General features: G+C 40.2%; 1 pseudogene across 1 annotated transcript in view; it reads right to left on the bottom strand.

The window, feature by feature from the left end:
- Positions 1 to 4,211: 4,211 nt before the first annotated feature.
- The window catches only part of LOC311210116 (cytosolic phospholipase A2 epsilon-like), a 42,099-nt pseudogene continuing 18,933 nt past the window's right edge, over positions 4,212 to 27,377 (bottom strand). The window contains exons 6-23 of the transcript in view: positions 22,076 to 22,212; positions 21,308 to 21,436; positions 20,646 to 20,686; positions 20,042 to 20,084; positions 19,585 to 19,648; positions 18,476 to 18,645; positions 18,253 to 18,351; positions 17,613 to 17,650; positions 16,217 to 16,352; positions 14,740 to 14,876; positions 14,126 to 14,351; positions 12,583 to 12,697; positions 11,997 to 12,134; positions 10,069 to 10,176; positions 8,799 to 8,987; positions 7,779 to 7,945; positions 7,048 to 7,234; positions 4,212 to 4,522 (exon numbers count right to left, since the gene is read on the bottom strand). The product of the transcript in view is annotated as a cytosolic phospholipase A2 epsilon-like (transcript). The remainder of the gene's footprint in view (positions 4,523 to 7,047; positions 7,235 to 7,778; positions 7,946 to 8,798; positions 8,988 to 10,068; positions 10,177 to 11,996; positions 12,135 to 12,582; positions 12,698 to 14,125; positions 14,352 to 14,739; positions 14,877 to 16,216; positions 16,353 to 17,612; positions 17,651 to 18,252; positions 18,352 to 18,475; positions 18,646 to 19,584; positions 19,649 to 20,041; positions 20,085 to 20,645; positions 20,687 to 21,307; positions 21,437 to 22,075; positions 22,213 to 27,377) is intronic.

Genomic DNA, 27,377 nt, shown 5'->3' with positions numbered 1-27,377 from the left:
AAGCAGAGACGTCCACCAAGGGGCTCCCAGCTTGCTATTCCCTCCCCTCCAATAATAAAATATATATTTTTTTTTCATTTATTTATTTGGAGTGGAGGTATCTGGGTATCTTTTATTTTCTTGTTATTATGTTTTTATTACTTATTTATTATTATTTTTCAGAAACAGCTTGGTCCCAAAGCCGCCTCTTATTTTTTTATTTATTATATCTGCCGCCCCTCTTCCCCGCAGGGTTCAGCTGGGTCCCCGGGAGCGCAAGGCGGAGCCGCCCGCATGCTTGGCGAGTTTGGGTGCTGACGGCCCTGGGAGGGCTGCGGGGCGCGCACTGCGCTCGGCAGCTATTTTAAACGCAGGGGAAATTCCTCCTATAGCGCTCATGGTCGGCTGGGGGACGTGCGTAATGTATCTGGCCATTAGTTTTACCCTCGGTAATATGCGTAGCCTGAAGGGTGGAGCACGTTTTCCATCAATTTTGCAGTAGATTTTAACGGAATGTGATAGCATGCTCGCTCAGACACTGTTAGTTTTCCATTTTACATAAATTCATTTTTTATATTAGTGATTTGCACTAGTACATTCATTGTATTAGTTCATCAATTTTACATTAGTAAAATTAATATGTTCTCTCTCTACCTAAAAAATGAAAGCTTGGTCTCCCAGTTAAAAAAAAAATAATAAAAAAAATTGCTGAGTCTGCGTGTAAACACACTGTTGGAAATACAATTTTTGTGTCGCAGTCTTACCTCATTGCATCTTTTGCAATATCCTTACAATCTCAACCCCTTTTTGCTGGACGCCTCCTAAGTCACATTTTTAGCTATTTACCTCCCTTCCTTCTAATTTCCATCATGAATATTACCTTCTCTCTATGTGCTCTTGCTCTTTTGTAAATGCACCAGCAGGTTTAGATGTGCCCTTTCCCTGTCTGCTTCCTCCCCACACTGTTCCTCAAAGAAGAGAGGTTAGGCTTTAATACTGCTCAGCCACCCTGCCTTTTCTTGGCTCCTTGCTTCACATTTTATTTAGGGCTGTGCATGTGTTTTGCAATGCTTTGTTGCAATTTCCATGCTGAGTCTAAAGATTTTATACCACTTTGTGTAGGGTATGTTGGCCAGCTTCCTCATTTCTTGAAATACCCTTTTTTTGTAGTTTGGTTTTGTATTCCTCTCATTTTTATGACTTTTCCCCCTAGGTTGCTAAATGTAATTGCTATCAGTGCACTTCCATCTTTCCCCTGTTACCTCAGGTCTCTTTCAGCTGACATCATTACAAGTAACCTTTTGGTTTCCATAAGATGATCTGAAATGGTAGATGCCAGGACACTTGCGTTCACATGAAGGATTGAATTCATTGATGCATTCAGGCTTCTATTAACTGCTTTTTTTGTTTGTTTGTTTGTTTTTTGTCTGTTTTCTCAGTATTTCTGGACAGAGGGTGATTTCCCTCTTCAAATGGTTTGTGGCTGGGTGTAAAGCAGTCTATTTAACTGTCAGCATTATGGGGCAAAGAGCAATATTGTGTGTTGCTAACATGGTGTAGTAATTTCTCTTAAACCAGTCTTGTGTCACCACATTTTCAGCAGTTCCAAATGCTCCAGAGCGTTTATTATTTTCAAAAATATCTGAGCTGTGGAAAACCTAGGTCTGGGGTCAGGCCACCTACTCACTAGTCTTTTATAGCAGACAGCATTTGGTGACTGGAGAGCATCACAGAAAAAAGGCAAGAGTGTTGCAATACTTTCTCAGGCTATCCTCCCAGCCTCTGCAAACTGGTGATTCAGTGCAGGGCTGAGGCAGATGCAGAGCCCCTGTATTTTTTTAGCCCTTAAAGACTGCCCAGTGAATGCACAATCAAAAAAAAAAAATTTTTTTTTTGAACCCACATAAACATTTATCAACAGCAATATCCAGAGACAAAACAGTCTATAGCATACTGACATGGTGTGTGAAGGACTACTTTACATTGTTAACTTAGAGTCTGTGGCTTACCAGTTTTGCTTTTTCCCCTTGGGTCCTGTTTTAAAAGACAGAAAATTACCCCTTTGTTTACCCCCATCATTCTCCTCTATATTCTTGTTGAATATAGGGAACTCAGAGCAATGAATTATCATTTCAGTCCCGCTGTATACTTTTTGAAATGGGGCAAAGTGTCCATTGTTCTCTGTGACCCTTTCGTGGCAGCTGGAAAGCTGCAGGAAGGGCCAGGAGGTGTTTGCACTCACACATCTAGCTCTGCTTGTCTTCGGACTTCCTGCCTAGATGCTTCCTGCTGTCAGCGAGAGAATTTGCCCTTCAGACAATAAAGCTCCAACTGTATATGGGTAACTGGGAGTGCTTCCAGATTCCCAGGTCTGGCTGTGCCCTTTGGCTACGTCCAGTCCAATATTGCGATGAAAGCCAGCATGCATCAGCATGACTGCCACCTTCACTCCTTGGTTTCCATAGGAGGAAAACCCTGGCACAGAGCCCATACAGGAGCTGTGCAGGCTCCTGCAGCAAACTTTGAGAGGTAATTGTGCACTGACCTAAGTGGGAGACAGAAGGGTTACATTTCTGTGCACCACCTGGGGAAGACTTTGAGGGCAGAGGGATTTCTAAGACTTCCATTTTCAACTCACAACAACAGGATCTCTTACTAAAATAAACGACAGCAGAACAGATGATCAAGAAAGCCTGTAGGAAACATACCAAGGGGCTGCAGGCTGGTAGGTACATGTCAATCAATAACATTGAATAAATAATTCAATAACATTGAATAGCAGTTAAACTTACATTAGAAAAAGGATAAACAGAGACCTGGGATTCCATCTGTCAAAGCACAGCACTGCAATTGTGTTCAGCATTGAGAACAGAGCAACACTGAACTTAGGCAATTAGAATCTCATGCCTCTCTCCCACCCATCAGAGATGCTCTATCTGTTTTGCTCAATAATCAAATGAACTGTTCCTCTCTTTCTCCCATTCTGCATATTCCTCTCAAATCTATTCCTGCATAATATAATGGAGAGGCTTATAAATGGCTTATATTTTGTTTTGCAGATAAATTAAAGTTCCTGGACTCTCTCCACACAGAATAATGTCTTTCTCTGTGCTCCAGGAGAGCCTGATTCCCACTTCCCACGGGTGGATGAGCACTTTACAGAGTTCAGATGAGGTTCCAGCTCCTTATCTAAATGGTATTAGACCTGCTATATCTGCTTCAGGAAAACAGACTGCTCATATGAAAGAACCATGTTAATAGGACAACCAAACCATCAAAGAAAGCTGAAAGTTAATAGTCTGCTTACTTCCACTGGATTACTCTGCAACAAGTTAAAAAAAATCACATTTGGATAACATTAAGAATACAATTTTAGGTCAGCTGTGCCTATGTTTCTCATGTCTTTTCAAATGTAATGTCTCAAAAAAGTTTAAACTTTTAAATCTTCAATGTATATCAGTAACACTTACATCTGGTCTATTGAAATAAATCAGTCAGTTGCTGTAGAAATGGTCCTTAAATTATCCTTAAACTCAAATGATCCCAGGATCCTGGGAAACTTCACATCTAGGTCTGGAGCAAGTGTTATTTCTTCTTCAGTACTTTTTCAGGAGCTATGTGCTAAGTTTGCATGTTGTTCAAGTCATCTCTCTGGTACAGGAAGAAACTCCTAAAAGAAATTGCTCTAACATATATTTGCTGCAAAAACACCAAACGTTTATTTCCGTTAACTCTGACTCCAAAAAAAAAAAAAAAAAAAAAAAAGTATTTTATTATATAAAGTTTAATATTTATTTACATTCACATAAAGAATCCTTAGCTTACAAATAGCTGTCTTCTTGGTTTTCACTTCGAAACAATGGATTTTGTTTTCTGTTACAATTCTGGACTTACAATCCTCTCTTTTTATAGCACAGGTAGAACACAAACACTGCCAGCATCAACTTCCTCACAATCTCTTGTCCACAGATTTCAGCCTTGGCCTGAAAGGTCACTTCTGCAATTAAGAGCGTGGTGCAGCTTCACCTAGCCACTCTCCTGGAGTTGTCAACGCGGGAAGCACATTAATTTATTAAGGAAAAGCTCTGCTTTCTGTGTTTATTTCCTTCACTGGCAGACAGGCTCTAGCGTTTCTGATGACAAACAAAGCATTCTTAGCATTCTTTAGCTTTTCTCTTTCTAATCAAGATCCTTGTGATTTTTCTTCTTCATTAACAGGACTCGTAGATATTTTATTTCATATTCCCTAGGGCTGTGCTGTTGGCTAGATGCTGGGATCCCTGTCTCTTGGGCGCACACATACCCTCACCACCAGGTGGTTTCTGCAGTGGTTGTTGTTTCTTTTGCTGCTTTTTCCTCTCTACTGCTGTACGCAAGGCCTGAATAATCAAGTCTTTATTATTCTGGACATTGTAGTAACTTAGGTTCACCAGCTTGTCAAAATCTTCCTCTGAATAACTCAGATTGTTTATGTAGTATGGACCACAGGTATTGGCAACATCAACATCACCCTCTGCCATCTCTGAGGGACTACGTTTCACCCCTAAATGACAAACAGGGACTTGGTTAACAAGCAAAAAAGCGATTAGGGTCAGGGTGTTTCTTGGGCACGAACACACTATTGATCACTTCAGAGGTATATTATTGTTGGGATATTTGATTAGCAGCAGGGTGTGGGGAAGCTGGTGGTGGTGAGGGGAGCAGGGGTTGTTCTGGGTACTCATGGAATTGCTAGGACAAGGATAACAAGTACAGTAGCTCCTCTTTTGAGCACAGGGTGGGAGGCTGCATTCCACCCTGTATCATCCTCCAGCCCTGGGATTAGCCAGCAGCCTGGTCCCCAGGTCACCCTCAGTGCTGATGCACCCCCAGCCTCCCCTTGCTGCCACCTCCCAGACATCGCAGCACCTTACATTTCTAGCCAAGGGGGCAAGAAAATTGCATTTACTCTTTCCCTCTTTCTTTGCCTTCTCCCAAAGCAGGTAACTGCAGCAAGGACTTCATTGCAGCAGAGTTTCTTTCCAAGCAACTTTCTGTTCCTTCTTTGTCTCCACATCTTATTATTTCCCTTACTGCTGTAAATATGTGCAATTCTGTGGTTCAAACTTTCCAAAGGCAGTTCTCCCTTTTCAATGACCTTACAGATTATCTTCAACCCAGCACAATCTGCTACAATGACTCTTGTTGCATACTGGGAAGAATTTGTAAAAGATACAGAAAACAGACCTAAAAAACTATTCTATTGTCTAAACTCAGAGACTTCACTGAGCCATTATCTGGATAGAACCCAGAAGCAGATGGCATGAATGTTTACTGTAATTTCCTTGAGCTACCTGCTACTATAAAAAAAAATACAGGCCTTATGTAAGGTCAGAAATGAGACTGAACCTAGTAGTCCCTGAATCACTGAATTTTGGCAGGGACACTTTTCATGCCCATTTCATTACCCCAGTATTATCAACACACATATCATTGACTGAAGCAAAATAATTAGGCAAGTAGTCTCACAAGCATCATCTCTTCAAATGCTAGACCCATCACATATGATAATTTGAAAACAAATTCCATTAACTTATTTTAATTCACTTAGCAGTAGAGAGCAGATCCAAAGCTAATGCAGAATGCAGTGCAGAACTTTATTTGCAAGATCTCACAGAGCAAATATTTGTAGGGACCTCTGCAGTGGGCTGTTGGTACTGGGAGAAAAATATCCACAACTTATCCGGGGATCACAAATCTCAAAAAATTTATGGATGCAGAAGATATAAAATGTGCATCTCCTCCCTTATTTTTTTAGCATCTTAATAAGTCACCATAAGTCAGAACAACAGCTGATCTCAGCTGCTATGATCTTTCAAGGTCCCTTCCAATCCCTGACATTCTGTGACTCTGTGACATGTCAAGCCCTTCTCAGCTCAGCTGAGACTTGAAGTGTGATGGCCAGATAAGGACCTGTTCTCTCAGCTTGCAGCCACCAACTGAAACAGTCAGGCTTGCTTCAAGTTTATGCATATAAGTATACAGATCTCATGCAGGTCTTTGCATACACCTACACACCCACTAAAACCCCTTTTGAGACTCTCTGATGATTTATGTTGCCATATAGCACCTGCATACCATCTGACATACAGGTAGGTAGCAGAGTTAGGAACAACATCCTTAGGTTCTGCTAATTATTGAGCTGAGAGGGAGGTAAACTCCCTCACAGAGTTTACAGAGAAGTTATTCAACAGAGATAATCCTGCTTTAGTTCTGTCTCCTTTTCTCATTTTCTAATTCTTCCTACAAAGGGCAACTGCAGAAACTAACCTCTCAGGTGTCCATCTATCTTTTGGTTTTCAGTATACTGTGGGGCCTTGAAGTGATTAAAAAGTAAGTGTTCTCATACCATGAATTAGGGATTTTAGCATCTGGAGAAGCAGTAACTGAGACTTTTGGCACCAACAGGGGTAGTATGTAGATCTGGCATACGGTACCAGAATTTAGTATTTGTCTGTTTTGAAGTGACCGGCAATGTTGCTCTTTAAACTCTTTTAAGTTTCAAAGTAGAACCCACTGAAGCAAACAGAAACTGTCTGCATGTCTCAGTGCTATATTTTCATCGCTTCACCAGTTCACACTTTTGTTTTCAAGGTTATCTGTGTAACAGTAAGCCTGGAAATGATTTTAAACAATGAAATCCTTAGATTCCCAAGAGTGTTCTCTAACAGGAAAGGATGAGAGGTTTGAGAGGAAATAGCACTGCTAATTTCTGCCATCACAGATAAACAGAATATACTTTTCACTGTTTATCTCTAGAACCTACCCATGAAAAAACAAAAAATCCACACACACAAAAAACCCAAACCTGAAGAGGGGCATTTATGCTCAAGGCTGATCCCAGCTGCTGCTCTACTGTTGAGGAAAATTTGTGTATTTTAATCCCCCTGATATGGTTCAAATCTAAGAAAAGGGAGTCTGAATCTGCAAGTGTTTACAGGATGGTCTGAACAACAGATATTGTAAAGTAAAAAAGAAAAAATAGAAGCCTACAGCCTCTGATGATATGATGAATTGCTGTAAACTTACCAGGTGCTTTGTATTCTCTGAAGGTGTCATTTACTAGAGGGAAAAATATCACAATAGGGGTCTCTGGACTCTCCTTGTCACCAAGGATGTAGCATTCCTTCAGATTTGGTGTTTCCTGATCATCTGGCACCTCAGTAGGGAAAGGAATTCCTTGGTTTGCAAAGTACTTAGAGGCTTCTTTCAGAGGCTGGTTTGCCATAATAGGAAAACAAAACAAAACAAACAAACAAACAAAAAACACATCAGAACATACTGGGAACACTTTGAATTTGTCCAAACCCAATTTTGCTGTGATTGCTTGTGGAGTAAGGGCCAAGTTCTGGTAGATTATGGCATGTACCTAATTTAGGTGTTGTAGATTGTATGTGAAACCAAGCTCTGGAAGGCCAAGTAGCAGGTGGTCTGAATCACCCTGTGCTTTTCAGATTAGGTGTTACAGTAGTTAAAATAATTAAAAATTTAAATGTGTGTAGCTGTATCCATTCTACATCTAACTGACTGCAGATCAACAAGAATACATTTACTTATAAAATGGGCAGATTCAGTTTACTAAATGCCTACTTACTGATAATAAAGTACTACTCAATAAATGCATGTGACCCTGGCAAAATGTTAGCTTATTAATGCTGCACAGATACTGAAAAAAGAGTTTCTATGAGTAGAGGATTGGCCATTCTGGGAACTGAATGATGAAGCAGAGATATCAGTAAAGAAGAATGTACAAGGCTCACCCCTGTCTGGGAACCTGAGCTGTAGTTGAAATGCAAAATGACATCCATTTTCCTTTCTGGTCTTGTAAGTGGTGGGTAACTGGTGGCAAAGGCAAATGCTGTATCAATCAAAATGAGATAGTCTGTTGCTCCTGTCAGGTGGTTGGGCCGAGAGTCAAGCTCACAGTCTAGAGAAGAAGGATTAGTTTTTGAGAGGAGGAGCTCAATACAAGAGATGCATCTGTATGCTGAAGAAAATCAATTATTGCCAAAAGGAGAATTAGCTTTTTGTATGTTTCTGACCCATAGCTGATAGCTACTGTACAGTCATTTCTGGATTCTTCATCTGACTTCCTATTTCCACTATTTACTTTGCAATTTCTTTTGCTTTCATGTAAGTAAAAGGGGTTAACTTGAGGGTCAGGAGAACAGAATTAACTCCATCCCTTAGTTTTGTGTGTGACCGATGAGGATAAATTCTTTAATAGAGGAAAAATTAAAATAACATCTCACTGTCTCAACAGGCTGAATACTGAAAATGTTTGATGCTGTGAGAACAGGCACAAAGACGTTAAGGTAGGCAGCCACAGCTCCTTGTGGAACACAGAAGATCTGGTACGAGACCCAGTACAGATTCCTAATGGTGCAACAGAGAATACCGTTATAAACATTATATCTTGCTTACAGGTAAGAAGATAACTTGAAACAAGGCTCCATCAAATACCCCTTGAGTACTGTCTGGGCAAGAGACATCGTATGATGGCACCAGAACCATGCCATAAATGTGTAGCTGGCTGGCTGGCAGCAGATGTATGCTGATTGACTGATCAGGGCCTATCAGTTGCTAGTCTTCATGAATTTTTTAGGAACTTATTTTTGAAGCCTCTCCTACTGACTAAATTCACCTTTTTCAGTGACAGTTTTAAATATTATCAGAGAATGGGAACATAACTAAAAGCCAGTTTAATAATCCCTTCAGCATCATTTCATTTTTAAAGGATAGTTCAAAATATGCCTAAAACCAGGATGTTGTTACCATACCTTTCCATGTAGAAAACTGGCTCTCTAGGTAGTTGTTGTTCATCTGGAGGCCCTTTAGGAAGTTAGGGATTTCTGAAGCTGCTGGACGTAACATGACGACATCTCGGAAGATGTCTGAAAAGCTGCCAGTGGGACAAACCACTCGAGTCTCCAGCTCATTTGGTCTTGTAGGGAATAGGGTTTCATCATCTGCAAAAGAAAGGATAACAGTTCTTTTATGTGCTATCACTGTGGAGGTCAATCTATGCAATCATAATCTGCTTTAACACGTTTGGGAAAACTTTGACTTCTTGCTCTCTTTGTTACCATGATTTCCACAAATCTCAATTTTCAGCTAAGTTTGAAAAAATTCATTTATTTTCAGTCCATAGTGGTAAAAGTCTTGTTTGTATTGTAAATGAATCAATTTCTTCTACTATAAATTACTTTGCTTTTCTTTGATTTTACTTGTTACTGCATCCTGCATTTACCCTGTCTTCCTTTGCTACTTCATATTACAGATAATCTCTCCACCACACAAATAAAATAGGCATAAACACAATGTCTCTTACTAGCAAATAAAAGCTCCTTGTTTTAACAATCAGAAAACAACCCCTACAAGTGCAAGATAAAATAAATCACCATTTTTGCTACATTCCTCTTCCTTTTCATCCTTTTTTTTTTTTTTTTTTTCCCCTCTAGAGTATGTTTATTATACATTTCCCCTTGAAATCCTACCCTGCAGATCTTTCTTAATTTGGTAGCAAGTTTTGCAGATCTCATCCTTATGAGTCATTTTGAATGACCTACAATAGTACTTAAGTTTGTCTTTGTGCTTTGTAGACTCCAGACAGAAAAGAATAGTGCTTTCTTTTCTTTTTGTGAAGCTTCATTCCACAGTTCAGGTTTAAAGAGACAAAATGTAATCCTGTGGATCACTAGGGGAGGCCTCCAGGCTCTCTTATTATATAGGGACATTTTTTCCCCAGTTTTACCCCTGTGCTCTGAAAATAGCTTGTATGAAGGCCATTTCCCCCTTTTTTCCTGTGACAGATCCCATGGATTCTTCTCCTCACACAACTAAAATGATTATTGTGCGGTAATACATAGCATTAATTTCCTCCTGTTTTTTCATATGGATTACAAAAAGCCCAGAAGAGGGAACTCCACAACGGCTTTGAAAAATTCAGCGAGAGAACAGCAGCACATAGGAGAGAGAAAAAAAAAAAAAAAAAAAAAAGAGAGAGAGAGAGAGAAACAGAAACAACATTATTGTATAAAAGTAACCCACCTATGTTAGTAATTTTGTCTTGGGTCCATTTGTGCCAGAAGTCTTCAGAATGAACAGATATATACCAAGCATCCATAAGATTCAAAGAAAATACACTGCTCCAGATCCCTGTGGTATAGAATATATTTGGTAGAAAGAAAACCAGTAAAGACCTAGAAGCATTTTCATTCATAATGATCCTTGTTACCTTCTTCATTCTCCAGCAAACTTTTCTTATTACATTATCCTTGTGGGCAAATAAAAAGGGACTATCTTTCTGTATCAGTATATGAACGCATAGTGTATGTAAAGAATTCAAATTATTGGTATATACGAGCAGGACTGGTAGTATTTTCAGTCTATCTGCTAACACCTTCGTTTTTGTTATATGGCAAATAACATTGTGTCAAGTAAATCTAATATTTTTACTTGCCCTCAACATTTCCTATTCCCAAATTCCCAGTATTGATAATTCTAAAGGTTTTACTTATTAGGGGCATAGCCCTGTTACAGGTATGCAGTTATCATGAAGGTCTGCCAGACAGAAAACATTCAAGATTCCTGTAGCAATCTCCCTCAGAACGAGGAGGCTGACTTGAAGGTTTTGAAAATAGGAACTGTAAATGTATGAAACTTTTGATTCCTCCTCCGATTTGGAGGGTGGGGTGTATTTGGGCTATATTCTTAAGTTCTTCCCTCTACTAATTTACATTAAATGGTTAAAAAAATACATAAATCAAGTAGTGAACTTAAGGGCACTCCAGGCTGCTATCTATCTGCAATCTTTCAGGCTAAGAAAACAACCACTGTGATTACATGTGGTGGGTGTGCAATGGCATGTCCCTGTACCCTCCAAATTGTGGAACTAAACATAGCAGTTTGGGGAAAATTTGAGTGAAGGATGGAAAAAGCTACACCTGAGCAACTTGGTTATAGCCTGACCACAGTAATAGCAGCTTGTGGGCAGAAGAATGGGCTCAGCCATGCACGGAAGAGCTGCAGGACCTACCTAAGTCAGTCTCTGCTCTGTTCAGGGGTCAGGGTGCGAAATCATTTGCTTCATTTGCTGAAAAGCTTTGGAATAACTGTGTCATGGGAGTAAATAACACTTGCTGAATGAGGGGACTCCGGGTCACTGGCAGGGAATTGGGGTAGAAAAGTCCCAGCACTGCTCTACAGGAGCGATGAATGGAGTGCCAAGGGGAGACACATTCAAAGGGAGCTAGTGACCTGCTGACATTTCTGACCACAGAAGAGGAGTTTTGGGCACTTTGTTTGACTTCTTCAGGGAACAGGAGGTTTTAAGCTGCAAACTGCTTTCTTGTGCCTCACTGTGAACTCTAGTGAAATCTCCACACAGGTAAAAAAAAAATAATAAAAAAAAAAATATTAACTTCTCCAAAAACCCCTGAAACTTCCTTTATGCAACTGATAGAAGTCAGAAGACCAATGAGGCAAGAGATTGCTTTTGCAAAGAAAAAAAAATATATTTCTTACTAATTTTATTGCAAGACAGAAAAATGCTATCTATTAGGACCTGCTGCCAATCCAAAATAGAAGTGCTATCCTAGAGTATTAATCAGTGTTTGCTGCAGCTGCAACATTTTGGATAAAAGACTGTATTTTAGAGTCTCAGTCTAAAAACAGACTTGTGATTTGAATTTACTGCAATGTTACACAACATTTGATGCTGTCAAAGACACATAAATATTAGGAAGGCCTCGTCAGTAAACATAACATTATATGACATCAAATAAATCTGTTCAGCTGAAAAGAATTGCAGAGAAAATGCAGATGATGACCTATTAACAATTCTAATATTTTACCATATTTTTTAGCAGACAAAATAATAATAATAAAAAAAACCCCTGTGTTTCACTTCAGAAGAGGGATTTGCTCAGGATGGACTATAATAAATTGCATTATGTTTCCCTAGATTGACAAATCACCTTCCAAAAAGCAGATTCTGGATTCTGGGATTTTCTTCATCAGATGACCCATGAAGAACTCACTACCAAAATCTTCTGCACGAATGAAGGCACCATATTTCAGGAACCCTACCTCATAAGGAGTGAATTCTACCCATTCTGAAACGAAAAAGCACACAACAGAATGATTACAGCAGTATAGGCTCAAAATAGTTGAATAAAACCTGATACTAGCCAATTTAAGACATACTGGTTTCCAAAGTACCACACTTTGAAACAGCCATTTTATTCACTCTTCATTTCACAGTGTTGAATACAAAGAGTGAATTGTCCCCTTACATCTAAACGTGTCTGCAAAGTTTAGATTTCTGACACTTTCTACAGAAACACTTAGCAGGTAATTTCATGTTAATATCCTCCACCATCCTGGTTTTGATCCTGTATACAGATGGATATACTAAGGCCTTCAAAAATTTAACTGTTAAAAATCAACTCTTAGGTGGATTGGCCCTTTAGAGGATTTGTGCATTGAATCGATCTATTTACCTAGTCCTAAAGGGAACCCTACCAAGATTAAAAGTTAAATGCAATTCAGGAGTATTATTACCTCTAAAGTCCTGGTCGCTGATTTTATCCTTCACATTGAGAGAGAGGTAGATGGGCAGGGGATTCTGACCCTGATTTAGTGCCTGCTGCTGATCTGTGAGCTTATGGCAGTCCTCCTGTTTTGAAGAAGGACAATAGCTGAGGACAGTCAGATGACGCAAAGAGCCTCCCACCTCGCCTAAGCCTGGGCTCTGACAAAGAGACTCTGACTAGGATGTGCCCCACCAGTTTAATTCAGAGAGATGCTGTGATCCCTATCTCTGACCCTCCTCTGCCTCAGCACTGCAGCACACAAATAGTCCTTGTGATATGAATACTTTAAGTTCATATGCTGAAAAAAGTATGATATTTCAGAAGTAGGTAGAAAATATTGTTATTCATGTTATTTATTCCAGAAAAAAATACTAGAAATATTTGAAAAGCATTCTTGGCATGGACTATTTCATTCAGAAGGAGTAACCTCTGTCCTTACAGCCCAGAAAATCCTCTTTTCCTCAGACCTCTGACAGAGCCAAAGCTCAGTCAGAGTTAATGTTCAGCATGGCTTGACCCTTACCGCTTCTGCTGTGGAACAATTCGCGTGGTTAGAGAGGGTAGAAAAAGCAGGATGGTTTGGGAGCGGTGCCAAGGCTTGAGAAGGAGCTGACCTCAGCTCCTCCTGAAAGGGGCCCTTGCAAGAGCTGCAGGTGTTCTCTCCTTGCTGGAACAGCCCTTGGAGGGATGACTGTGCCATCAAGGCCACCGGTCTTCCCTCAGCTGATGCCAGTCCAGGAGTCAGGGCTGTGGCACTGCAGGGACGCTAACTGTCCTTGCTGAACCCACACCCTTACAAGGTCTGTCCCACTGTGCTGTGTGGTTGAAATTTGGATATGGTGGGGTTATTCATAATATGGTGGGAGTAGTTTTCGAATTATAAACAGGAAGGAAATATTCATGAATACTAAATAAATCAGTATTTTGCCTCTTGGTGGAAATGGTTACAAGGTGAAGCAATACCACTTATGACTCAGATACTTTATTTAATTTTCATTTGCAATTTTTCTTTGCCTTGTCACACCGTATAGTGCTTTTTAACAAGGACAGCAGGATTTTCATTTAAATATTTACATGTGAATTCACTTTAAAGTTGTTCATTTTCCATTATTTATCTTTATTGTCACCCTATATGTTCCAGGTGTGATGTTAAGGTTATGTAATACAGTCAGCAAACACAAAGAATGATGCTGTCAAGGCACATAATTTTTCATTTATCTGAAAACCAACCAACCAATCAACTTCCCCTTCCTTTTCTGTAAGGGTGGTCAGACACTGGCATGCATTGCCCAAAGGTGTTTTGGAGCCTCCACCTACACAGACATTCAAAATTTGACTGGACAAAGTCCTTAGCAACTTTCTCTATAGCTGACCCTGCTCAAGCAGAGGCGTTGGAACAGATGACCTCAAGAGGTCCATTCCAACCTCAGACACACCGTGATTTACAGTCTGCCCTCACTGATGTATTTTCTAAGTATGCAAATCTGAAGAGAAAAGCACTTCTCTTGTACCTTTTCATGAAACATGGTTTCAATGATGAGTCCCCATAGGTCTGTGAAACTTATCTGATGTCCTTCCTCTTTCCGCTGGCACAACTCTTTCAAGTAGTATTTCAGACGATCCGGGGCAAAACAAGTAAAGAACTTATTTTTAAGCACATGTCTTCGGACATCATTGAGTGTTTCCTTAAGGTCCTTTTGGGACCAGTCAGGATCCTCATACAAGTTTGCCATGGTCCTAAAAAAAGTAAATAAAGAAACAGAAGGAAAAGTGTGAATTCTGAAGCTGAGCTTTGGAAAGTTGTGAAGGGTTTTGTAAAATGACTTGATTTACATCACAAAGCACACGTGTGTGTGGTACCATCCACATCTTTAATCAGGACTGCTTTAATTCCAGATGCTAGCAAATACCCAATGAAGGAAATGAGGAAAAAAAATCACAGCAGTAAAATGAAAGCCCTTTCTTGATACTGGCCAAAAATATTATGACGGCTTCTGATTTTGCAGAAAACCACTAGATATTTAACAAGGCTCCAACTAACGCCTCACCACTCTGACTCTTTAGATCACTTCTCGACAACATGTATAGAAAACTCGTATGAAAACTTTGCAAATGTTGGCCTTACCATGTTGTGCCAGATAAACCAGTGATGTATGAGACACAGTCCAAGACATTCAGTTCCTGCACACTCTGAAGGTGAGCGTACATGGCTGTCAGAGCTCTGGTTCCACCACCCGTTGTCATGATTGCCACCAAAGGTACCTGTTCAATCCCAAAACACATGCATTTAATGAGGTGGTGGGGGAAAGGAGATATATGCCAGTGCTTAGAAAAGAGAGTATTACAACACTGATAAAGTAATAAGGATGCTGCATGCCATTGGTCGGCAGGGACAAGCAAGGCTTGAATTTATAATGGGGCATAGGTGGAGCATAGATGCCCAGAGAGATTGTGGAGTCTCCATCATTGGAGACCTTCAAAAGATGCCTGCATGTGCTGCTGGGCAATCTGCTCTGGGTGTCCCTGCTTGAGTAGAGGGGTTGGACCAGATGGCCTCCAGAGGTCCCCACCACCCTAAACCACTCCGTGATTGTCTTGTGCAACAGGACATGAAAACCATGACCTCAGACATCAAAATTTCAGTGCTCTGTTGTAAAACCAATAGCACAGGAAAGAGGAGCCATATTCACCCTTCCTACCATGTATGCACACAAAATACTAGGTATACAATTGAATTGTAAATACTGTTTTTCCTGTGATGATACAGAAATTCAAGGTCTGGTAGTCTTAAGTTTAACCTTCAAATATGAATTAGCTCAATTAACAGTAAAGACAGACACCATGCACTGGAGTGAGTTCACAAATCAGGAGACTCTGGGTTCTGCAGGGAAGTATGTGTGCCTCTGCATCTGAGGGGAAGGAAATGTCAGCTTGGTGCTGGCATTTAAAAGCAATGTCTTGTGTGTGAAAGGTCCAGCTGTGAAAAAAATTGCTGAGCTCAGTTTGGGGCAAAACAAGGAAAACTTGCCATCTCTGCATGCGAGTTCAGGCTTTGCAATGCAGTCTTGGTGCTATCATTAAAAAAGAGAAAGAGAAGCCTGATTTTTCCCTGCCTTAGGCACTCTTCTATCACTCCCATTTATCAAGTGTATGCTCTAGCTGCAGCAGATGTTAAAGTTAGACAAGCAGCATGCTCTGCTCACACAACAGGAACCTAGATGCCAGATGCCAGCACAAAATGCATAACAATACAAAACCCAGTTTGAATTGTGAGGAGAACTGCTGAATCAATGGGTTAGGACTGGCAGAGATGATTGTGAATCCTAAAGGGTTTGGCTTCAGTCCTGAAAGCACCTAGCCCACCTCTGCATCATTCTGTGGACTGCTATTCAATACAGAGATGGATCCTGTAGGAACAAGGCTACATGTTTTTTTGTTTTTGTTATTTTTTTTTTATTGATATTGCCAACGAGTACTCATTTCTTCTCTAGAATAACAAAGCCAGCTATAGCTTGCATAAGAAACTTCCCGATCTCCTGGAAATAGTGAAAATCGAACACAAATGTTACATTTTGACACCCAGCTGTGGAGAAGTCATCTACCTCATCATCCTGCAAGTCCTCCTCCAACTGAAGAATGTCCTTCAGAGCTGCTGCAACAACCTTCTTCCTTTTGCAAATGAAATCCTGTTCCTGTGCACACAGGTCAAAGCCCAGGCGTATGTCTAAGTCTTCCTGGCTGGAACACAGCATCAGGTACCACATATCGTGCTTATAGTCTAATTCAGTAATTGAATTGTTTCTACTTCAGAACGACATATGCTTCACCATCACATCTACACAATGCAGAATAGGAAAGGATGAAATGTTTGAGTTCTTTCCTAGAGAATGACAGTAAATCTTCCTTTGGATTGAGGAGGCTTCCCCACCCCTCCTTACTGAAGATGCCTGAAATTAGATACAGCTGCCAACTAATAAAATTGCTCCATTGCAGACATGAAGCCAAAAGCCTGAAGAGGGCAGTATTTTAAAGGTGGCTTTCAAACGCGTTTTCAAAGTTGTGCAAACGTCCACTGATGCCTGTGAAGCAAGGACTTTCAAGTTCATTTTTCGTGGGGGTGTTTAAAGTCACTTATGAGTATTTATAAGTAGTGCAGTAAGAGTTTGGAAGCTGCTATGAAAATCTTTCATAGGTGGGGTAAGGGAGAGACCTTTAAATGACAACTGTAAATGGTATGTCTGTCTCATAGAATATACGCTGAAAACAGCATGATAGAAGATGCACCTGAATTTGCAAGAGAAAAGAAGCTTCTAGAAAACATAACACATTCATCCTCTGAAGTTTACTAAGGCTTTAAACATACATAATGCATTTTCTTTGTTTAAAAATAAGCAATCATTTGATTGAGTTAATTTGCATTTATCTCTTTGAATAGATGCTTAAAATATACATAGTTACATTTATTGTGTCAATTTTTTTCATAACCTAGGGTCAACCAGGTACTCTGGCTTTGGTCTTCTAGTTCCCCGGTCTCTGCTTGGGGAACAGAAGCGATTTCTTTCTATTAGTTTTGAAATGATGCTTTTCTTGCAAATCAGCATTTGGAAATAATTTCTAGAGGTTTCAGTGAGTGCCTACAGTGGGCCTTAGTGAATAACTTGGATTACAGTAAGATATCAACAGAAGATTTGTGTTCTTGATAAAACCTTTCCTTCGTTTGTATAGTCCCATTACATGAAATTACAGGGCCTGAAAATCTCTGTATTGTGTACTAGGTCTGTTTCATTACATAGTCTGAAATGAAAACAAGCCAGCATTCAAGGCACATGTGGCAGTAACAAAAGGATTGCAATTTGACTGACAACTTTCCAAATGCAAAGGGACATGGCTTAGTTGTGGACTTGGTAGTATTATGTGATGATTGGACTTGATGATCTCACAGGTCTTTTCTGACCTAAATGATTCTACTAATCTATAAAGACAAATAAGATATCTTACCATTTTTTCAGCTTAAAGTGGAAATCAAATTTTCTGTGCTGAAAATGAGAAAGGTAAAATAATGAATATTGGTATTTTGTTTAAAACAGGCTGATTTCCCTGATCAGAATGAGACACAGTTATTTTAGGTCATTGTTATATCTACAAAGCTCTGAACTTAGTAAGCTTAACTACACAAATAAGAGAAGAGCTGCAGCAGTACACCTCCCTGAAAGGCTCCACCATTAAACATTGGTCTAGAAACTGCAGTGTTTCACAAAACAATGTGAGATACCAGGAGAAGCCCGAGAGGCTGCGCATCCCCAAAGCATGGCTGAACAGGCTGTTTGGTCTGCCTCCTGGGGGGCTAAGCCTCACACCCCGGTCCCAGTGGCACCCAGTGACCTCAGCCTGGGTAAGAACATGAACCATACAAGGAGGGTGAACAGGAGCTCAGGCATTTTTCTTCCTCCTTATCTCCTGGATTTCATATTTCATTTTGCTCCAAACAATTTACTTAATTGTGCATCACACTATACACAAGGGTGGTTAGAAAACAACTGATTCTGTATCAGAGAGGTGGTCTTCAGTTTCTTTACCTATGGAACTAGCAACAATTTTTGGAAGTTTTTGAAGGAGCCCCAAGGGCCAGCAGACATACCTCACCGACTACTTCCCGCTCGGAGGGGAGAGACTTCAGAGGAAGAGTCAGGGGGATGCTTCTTCTGCTCCTCCTTGCTCCACATGACACACAAGCACACTGAAAAGGAGCACGAAGATCCTTTCGGTTAAGACAGAAATATTCTTCTCTTGCTGCCTACCTACACATAAAGTTCAGTTTACAGCACTGTCTGTGTTGACTACCACATTCAGAGGTAACGTACACAGCTGGGAAGCCTCCTCTTCTTTGTGAGTGTGACATCCAGTGAGGGCTGCTTGTATTTGGCATAGTGGAAGAAAGTGGGATCTGGGATAGGGGAGCAGGAGCCACAACCCAGTGAAACTCTCTGGGTTTCTTCAAACGATCCTCTCACTGTAAACATTAGCTCATTCTCTAAAACAATGAGATAAAACACACACAAAAGTTACCTTTAATTGCAAAAAAAAAAAAAAAAAAAAAAGAGAGAAAGGGAAAAAGGAAGAAAAATGTAGATTTGAACAATCCCACTCTACTCTTCCTACATACTTAGAAAGCTGACATCTGAAAGCTATCCAAGACCCAAACACTACAGGTGGTTTTATCTTCATAAGGGGCCAAACAAAAAGCTGGACATGAATGTGATGTGAATGGCAGCGAGTTATACTGTTGCACTTCTATTGCAGCTGCATCACGACACAGTAAACACAGCGAGGTACCTTCCTCTGTAAACCATCCTCATCCCAGGTCAAGTAAGGAGCAACAGAAGATCTCAGTCCCCTAAAATAAGATCACGTTCTGCAGTAGATGGCCATATTTATCTGAAGAGATCAGCTAATCCTGTCGGAGTATGTTATGCATGCTCTGAGATTGCCTACCAGATCCAGACCCTCAGGGGAGGTGGGTAGAGGAACTTCTAGATTCTGGATCTTGACCAGGGTCAGGCGTGAGCCAGCTGCTGAGCGGCTAACCCCTGCAAAAAATGAGGTGTTTCTGTGCACGTGCAGAAGTTGAACTGTCAGAGGTTCTGAGGAAAGTTAAGGTCATGGACTATCGTGACCAAGGAAATAAGCTTCTTCAGGGATTAGCAGTACTACAGCACAGATTTTCAGGATCTCAGCTTGGGGCCTAGATGCCCTCTGTACAGGCATCTGGTGTCTGGCACAAGGCTCCCTGTGCAGTCAGAACCATGAACCTACATCTACTGCAGCACTGGCAGCGTTCCCTATTGCAAAGATTTTGCAGATCGCTTTAGATGTGGTCAGTTAAAGCTTTAGCATTTAGATGATGCAATTACTAGGCACCGTTAGAGAGGGTAAAATCACTAATATTCAGTTAATGAATTAGCAAGCTTACCTGAAAAATGCTTCTTTTTTATCCTGCTCTCCAACTCAACTTCCAAGCAGGCTAGTTCACGACACTGCAACAAACATGACCAGGACAGAGAAACAGATTACTCATCCAGCCATCTCACTACCAGGGCTGGCAAGTGTTGGAGGGGTCATTTGTTGAATGCATGCACTGAACCTGCTGGAGGCTTATTCCAGACACAGTGAAAGAGAGATTTAACTTCACTGTTACATGGGAAAATGTTGCTACGCTCAGCACACTGTAATTTTCTGTGGGTGCAAAAAAAAACAAAAAACAAGAGGAAATGATAGTAATCTGAAGACTCCTCTAAGGGAAAATAAATCTCCTAAGGGAAGGAGTGTCACTGAAGAATGACAACTTACAATGTTTCTTGCACTACCATCATAGTCAGCTAAGGTAAGGAATGGCAAGAGAACAAAACAAGCAATATTTTATGTTTTACCACTATTGCCCCATTTGTGGTGATGGTTTCAGGAGGATCTCGGCTAGAAAACAAAAACAAATAGTATGTATATTATAAATGATAAATCAGGATATTGTTTTAAACAGGACATACGTGTATTTTTCGCTCTTGAACACTTTATTTTTACTTGCTTCTTTCTATCGTTTTTAGAAGTACTCTCACATTTTCTCTACAGGCCACATAGCTAACCTACAAGAAATAATTCAATTGCAATAAAGCACTTGGAAAGTGCCTGTAACGGCCTTACTAACACGTGTCCCAGATTAGGTAGCAATAATATCCTCATTCATAAGCTGCCCAGAGAATCTGTAGACTCCAGTAAATCTATAGACTTAGTTGACCGAAAGCCAACTTTGAACTATGTAAATACCACTTTCAAAAGAAAGTTATGGAATTAAATATCATGAAATCATTCTCTACACCATGGCGTTTTCCTTTCTTACAGCATCTTGCTGATACACACAATGAGTCTGGAAAAAGGAAAGCTCTGTCTTTTGAGATGATACTGGGTATACAGAACATTATCTGCATTGATGCACCCCTCTCTGAGCTGCTGCTCCCATAATAATGGGGTTTTACTCACATGCTTTCCAACAGAAACTCAACTTCTAGCTCCTCCCTCCTCTGAAAATGAAAGAAAAAAAAGAAAGAAACAGTCTCAGTTAGTATGTGCAGAGGTTTGCAACGCGGCCTTCAGTTTTGCAAGCACAGTTTCCTTTATTCTTTAATAAGTAACAACATTCTGTTTCTTGCTTGCTATTGTCAGCATTAGAGAACAGAGGCAGCTTTTTCTTCCCCAAGGAAAAGATCTCAGCTGCACTAGCAGAACAAAGGATGTTTACAAGTCTCCCTGCTAAACCTTCATTTTTCACACTTTGTCTGCCAGCTACCACACACTGAGCACGACATGCTAAGACTTAGTTAGTGTTTAGAAAAATATTGTGGAAACAGGCCTGGTTTTGCTGTCCTTGGATTGTTTTTCTTTTTATAATCTTTGTGATGATTAGATAAACTCTGTTGTTTTTTGTCAGTTTAGTCAAAGTGCAAAGCTTCCCTAAAACTGCATCTGATTTGGGGCATTTGGCCAGAATATATGCCAGTGTACAATTTCCCAGATTTTAAGTAATTTTGTTATTCTACTTGGAATCTGTTCCTGGTTTTAAGAGACAGAAAAGACAGCACATTTCTAGTATGTCTAGATGTCACGTTCTTTCCCCTCTGGTTAACTTCTGACTTAGTTCTTACCTCTGGATTTAGTGGGAATGCCATAAATACAGTTTTCCCAAGGGAGATTTTAGCTACATCAAAAAGAATAATTGCTTGGTCATCATCATGAATGATGTCGTCATCAGAAACAGTGATTTCCAGGATATTCTGGGGGGGAAAAAAAAAAAAAAAAGCTACAATTCCTTAGAACATCCTCCAGAAGTATGACATTCTGCAGCTATTCCAGGTTCAGCATCTGCTTTAGAGTGAGGAAGTAGAAAAGATGACCAACTGTCACAAGGAATAATAAGATAAAGACCGCAATCTCCTTTATAAATAGCAGCTTCTAGTCTCATCAATTAAAGCTGAAATGAGATTTCTTTTGGGTCATCATTTCTGGTTGGAAGTAACTCTCACCAAAACTGTAATCTTTTAGGAAGTAATACGAACAGCCTGAAACCCTACTTTGCCCCATACCAACAGGAGCAGTAGTCGTCACTTCATACTAATACCTTTCAAGGCCACCTTTCTGTGCTCTTCCACTTTTAGCCAGCTTTGCTCATAGCTATTTGGGAGTAGTGTAATTACCAGTTAGCTTCCTGGCTTTAATATCTCTATTTCGCATCCTCTCACTGAAAGAGGACTCTGTCATTAGTCCCATCAGCTTTTGCAAGGAGGTCTGGCTGACAGTACTGATATAAAAATAATAAGTATCTGTTAGGAGGGAAGTAGATTCCAGCAAAAGCAAAAGATGTTTCACTCCAGCTTGCTACTACAGGCAGATGAGACAAAGAGAGTTTATGATACCTTGACTTTTCTTTGTATCCGGAAGTAGAACGTTTCATTCCACACAGGATTTCTGCAGTTCCTGATGGTTTTGGTTTGGAATTTGTCATCTGAAGCGGTTGGCAACCAGAGGCTCACGTAGCAATCAGATTGGCTTACTGAGGAAACACAGACACAAAATACCTGGCAGTGGAAGCATGACACACGAGATGGAGGCATAGAAATGTTCTGTAGTTCAAACATGGATAAGAGACGTCCAGTACTTCCTAATATACATAAGCCAATTGAGTAAGATAGGAATCACACAGCTAGATAAAAACAATTTGTTGTTCATCGCATTATTTTAATAAGCAGAATATTTGACTAACTATGAACAGTCTCACATTTAAAAAACAAAAACCAACAACAACAACAAACAATTCTAGACAGTGGATACAATAATATAAATAGCCAGAAATCTTATATTGCCCCTTATCAACATTGTTTTGGCTCTCTGGAAGTTTGGCAGGAAAAGAAATTTGCCACCTAGAAAGCTGTCTGCATTTGGCCACACTATCAACCTTTGAAAAAATGTGAATACTTTCAAGTGTTTGCTAGATCTCAAAAGCAAAAATCTCCACACCCTGCATAGCCCATCTCTGACTCAGTGGTGTGACTGATGGAGCAGAGCCCCAGACTTTGAGAGGAACTGGATATGAGTTGTCTGAATGGCAAGAGCAGACCATTGCTCATCCAGCGAGATGTTTGAGGGTACCAGCACTGAGTAGGCCAGCCTGGCACTAGCAGAATGCAAAGAAATTAATGTCAGCTGAAATGGTGAAACAGCAACAGAAGTAGGTACCAGCAAAGGAACCAACTGAGGAAGCTGGGGAGACCCTATGTGCTCACATAGCAGAAACAAACTTAATGCTGGCTTTTCCTAACTTTACCTACTTTACTTTGTAAATATTTGTAGGGACTTAATGCATGCAAATATTTTGATATGCAATCCTTGTGTGTAGAGCATGAAAAAAATTAGAATATGATCTAAAAAATTGTCTTCCTGAATTCTCACTTCTGTATCTGCACTAGAATTGTGAGAAATCTTAAAAGAATCAGAGTTTCAGTCTGATTCAGATAATAAATGCCAGGCATACATAGCTATTAACCATTTATAATGGAAAAATTAATTATCCCTCCCACCTAGTGTATTGTCTCCTTAGGTGGGGTGAGAAGGGAGAGACCTACATTTACATACTTCAGTAGGTCATTAGGTAGCCACCAGGTTCTTTTCCTGGTGTTTGCTAATGCCTGAAAGACCTGCATAACAGTTACTACTCCACCTTTTTTCCCAGAGAAAAACGAAGAGGCAGAAAGACTTTGGAGCTTGTGGATGAAGGGAGAGAGTGTGCATTTAATATAAGGGATCAGATCCCATAGATCATGAGCCAAGCAAACACCAAAGAGATTCTTTGATCTTGGACAGGAACTTTTCCAGGAAAGGCTGACCAACTCTGTGGTGTAAACAAAGGCTTTGGTGAGAAAAGAGGAGAAGGGGAGAATTCTGGTCCCACAGCAATCACTAGAGCTACCTATTCCATAGGCAGAAAGAAAAATACTTAGCTTCTGTAAACACAGACCAAGTCTTGAGTAAGTTCCTCAAGAGAGGCCATTGCCTCCCCTCTGATAAAGTGCTGTAAATCACTCAACCCTCTGAAGCTGGCAGAGACATGATGTGTGGGAGGAGAAGTACAGGCAAGTAGTTTGAGGTGTTCTCTCTCAGTCTGTGATACAGTCAAAATTACAGGCAAAATGCATCATGTCCAAAGTTAAGAGTTAGTCCTAGTTTCTGTGTTCGTAATATCAGATATACTGCTTTGGGATATTTTGCGTAGATTTAAGGTATCACTTGTAACCCAGAGGCCACTAGAGGAGTGCTGGGACATCCCTAAAGGATGATGTCTCTCTGGTGGGGAGATAGTTAGGTAACACTTTACACTGAATCTAAAGGATTTTCTTGAAAATGCCAGGTGATTTTCCTGCAAAGGACGTAAGTTGCCTTTCTGTCTTTGAACCTAATTCAATTCCACAGACAATATTTCAGCATTGCAGTTTTTTACATAGTTGAAGTGAAAGGATACTAATATTGACTTTGGCAATGATCAGTGTAGGATTCTATTTACAACATGCTGGAGGGCTGTAATTACCAATCTGTCTGATACACTGAAATAGCTCCCCTTACTGGGCTGTCTGATGGCCTGCCAAGCCATGTACTCATCATGATACAGGTCTGATCTACAGTTTCTCAAGAGCACATAGGAAGCCTGTACAAAAGCCTAGATCTGAACATGACTTCAGGCCATCCAGACCTTCACTCATCTCATTAACACCTTATCACTGCTGCTGTTAAGCATTCCAAAAATACAAGTCCAGCCTCCCTGAAATCATTAAAGTAGTTGAGATGCAATGTACTTCAGAAATGCTACACTGATCTGAGGCATTTTTCTCCTTTTTGTTTCTGGTCATTGCAGGGTACAGTAAGGACACATTACAGTATTTTTGCTGTAACTGCAAAGGCCAGTTCCTTTCTCTTCTTCTTCTTAATGAGAACTGAGATGCTCTATCTCTTTTTAAATTTGAGCTTTCAACCATACAATGTATAAAATAAGACTTATGATAAAACTGAGAAAGCTGACAATGCTAAGTCTGAGCTAAGCACAAATGAACTGCCTCAACATTTATGAATCTCTTTTGTTACTGTTTCATCAGTAAATCTGTAAATTCCAGAAGCATTTCCTCCAACAAAACATTTTCATGAAGCTACTTTCTGAACTTATTTTTCCATGTAAGTGTTGTTTTCATAAATATTTACTTAAAATAAGCTATTGATGATTCTTTGACAAACTATAGGAATGTGGGCTATATAAACAGGCAGTGAGATGAATTAATAACTGGCTGAACTGCCAGGCTCAAAGAATTGTGATCATCAGCACAAAGTCCATCTGGAGGCCAGTCACTAGAGGTGTACCCCAGGGGCTGATTCTGCAGCCGATACTGTTTAAAATCTTCATTAACAATGTGGATGATAGGATGGATTATGCAGATGATACACAACTGGGAGGAGTGGCTGACACACTAGATGGCTGTGCTGTCATTCAGAGGGACCTGAACAGGCTGGAGAACTGGACCAACAGGAACCTCATGAAGTTCGTCAAGGGAAAAGCCAAGTCCTTGACGTGAATGGGAACAACCTCATGCACCAGGGCAGGCTGAGGGGCCAAATGGCTAGAATAAAGGTCTGCAGAGAAGGAGCTAGGGGTCCTGGTGGATATCAAGTTGAATATAAGCCAGTATTGCGTCCTTGTGGCAGACAACACCAAGATCATTCTGGGCTGTATTAGAAGGAGTGTTTTCAGCAGATGAAGGGAGGTGATCCTTCCTCTCTACTCTGCACTGGTAAGTCTACATCTAGAGTTCTGAGTACATTTCTGATCTTCCTAAGAAATATGAACACACTGGAGTGAGCCCAGAAAAAGACTACAGAGAAGATCATGGAACTGGGGCCTCTGATGTATGTGGAGAGGCTGAGGCAGCTGGGACTCTTTAGCCTGGAACAGAAAAAGCTCAGCAGGATCTTAACTTATAAAAATACCTGATGGGGATAAGAGGAGTGAAGAAGTCAGATTCAGACTCTTCTCAGAAGTGCCCAGTGAAAGGTGAGAGACAAGGGGCATGAACTGAAATACAAGAAATCCCAATTAAACACAATGAAAAGGTTTGTTTATTTCTTTTATTGTGAGGGTCATCAAGCAATGGAATAGGTTACCCAGAGAGGTTATGGAGTCTCCATCCTTAGAGATGTTCAAAACCAATAGAACTTAGGTCTGGGTAACCTGCTCTAGCTGACTCTACTTAGGGCAGAGGGTTTGACTGGATGATGTCCAAAGGCACCTTCCTACCTCAGCTACTCTAATTCCATGTGTGATTATGTTCAGCTGGTCACAGACAAATTATGTATAATTGTTAGTAACTATTGAGTACAGATTTAACCTTGAAGGTGAGGTGAAGGAACTAGGACACAGCACATTCTCTTCCCATGGACCAAGGGAACTGTGCCACATTAGTCTGTGCCATGGTTTATCTACAGTCCCTACTGGTGGTCATATGCTGTTTTTTCCCACCAAATTCCTGTCATTTTCTTTGTTTTCCTTGAATTGCACAGACAATACTAACTAATCCCCATGATGTGACATTAATTGAGCTTATGTATTTCTGTAGAAGTGGCAATTTGCACAAAGTCAAACTAAGCTGTTATGGAAACTTTGAGACCAACAAAAAGGATAGCAGGATGGTTGATGAAGACTATGATACCCTCGTTACTCGGGAAAACTTGATTAACAAGATTTTTTGCTCCCCCTTATCCTTGAAAAAACATACAAAATAGCTAAAAAAATCTTCCAGTTTATTTATTGCTACCTATGAGCTAATAAAAGAAATTATATCTGCATTTTCTTCATGCTCTATTTTAATGTAACTTTGTACTGCTGGGCACCATTAGCAATTTCATGACATACCAAACTCTTATGTCAGTGCACATGTTGCAAATTCATTCCCTGATGACATAATATCACCCCATGGGCATATTGAGACATCTGAACTCATGGTCTCTTCAGATGTCACTACTGAGTGTCATTTTTATCCTCTCCCCATTTTCAACTTCTGATTCAGTTGAATTTGTGTGCTGGTGGACTATTTCTCAACTCTGTCTTCATGCTAAAAATGGGCTAAACATTCAGAACTGAACCTGGATGTTCAGAACCACAACCAGCTGTTTGCTGCACTATGAAAGTACAGTCTTATGATACATTCTTAAAATTAACCATCACATGCTAAAATCATTCATTTCTATGGCAAGTAAGAAAATTAGAGCATAGAAGACCAAAGCATTTAAGAATATCCAGTCTTGCAAGAACAGTAAACAACCTACAAAATCACATCTGTCCTGTTACCACAATGACAATTGCAAAAAAAAAAAAAAAAAAAAAAAAAGATTACTCCTAGTGAATTGCATGGGCACAGACTGTTTTCCTTTGAATCTAGTTCATTGCAATTCACCTGAAAGGACGAAGACAGCCACACACATTTCTCAATTGGCAGACATGGTCTCCAGGGACATTTTCCCTCACCAACATAGTATAATGCAAACAACGTTAAGAAGTAACTTCCAACTTTCATCCGTCTAAAAGCTGATTTGAACTGAACTCTGTCTCTCCAAGTATCCAGATGCAACACTCATCTGTAAGTGTACTATTATTCTCTGCAGCTTGCCTATGGAAGTTAAAAA

Source organism: Netta rufina, assembly GCF_964035555.1.
Source record: "Netta rufina genome assembly, chromosome: 5".
Classification (NCBI taxonomy): Eukaryota; Metazoa; Chordata; class Aves; order Anseriformes; family Anatidae; genus Netta; species Netta rufina.
Note: the sequence above shows the minus strand (reverse complement) of the source record. Positions and strands in the feature narration are given on the sequence as shown.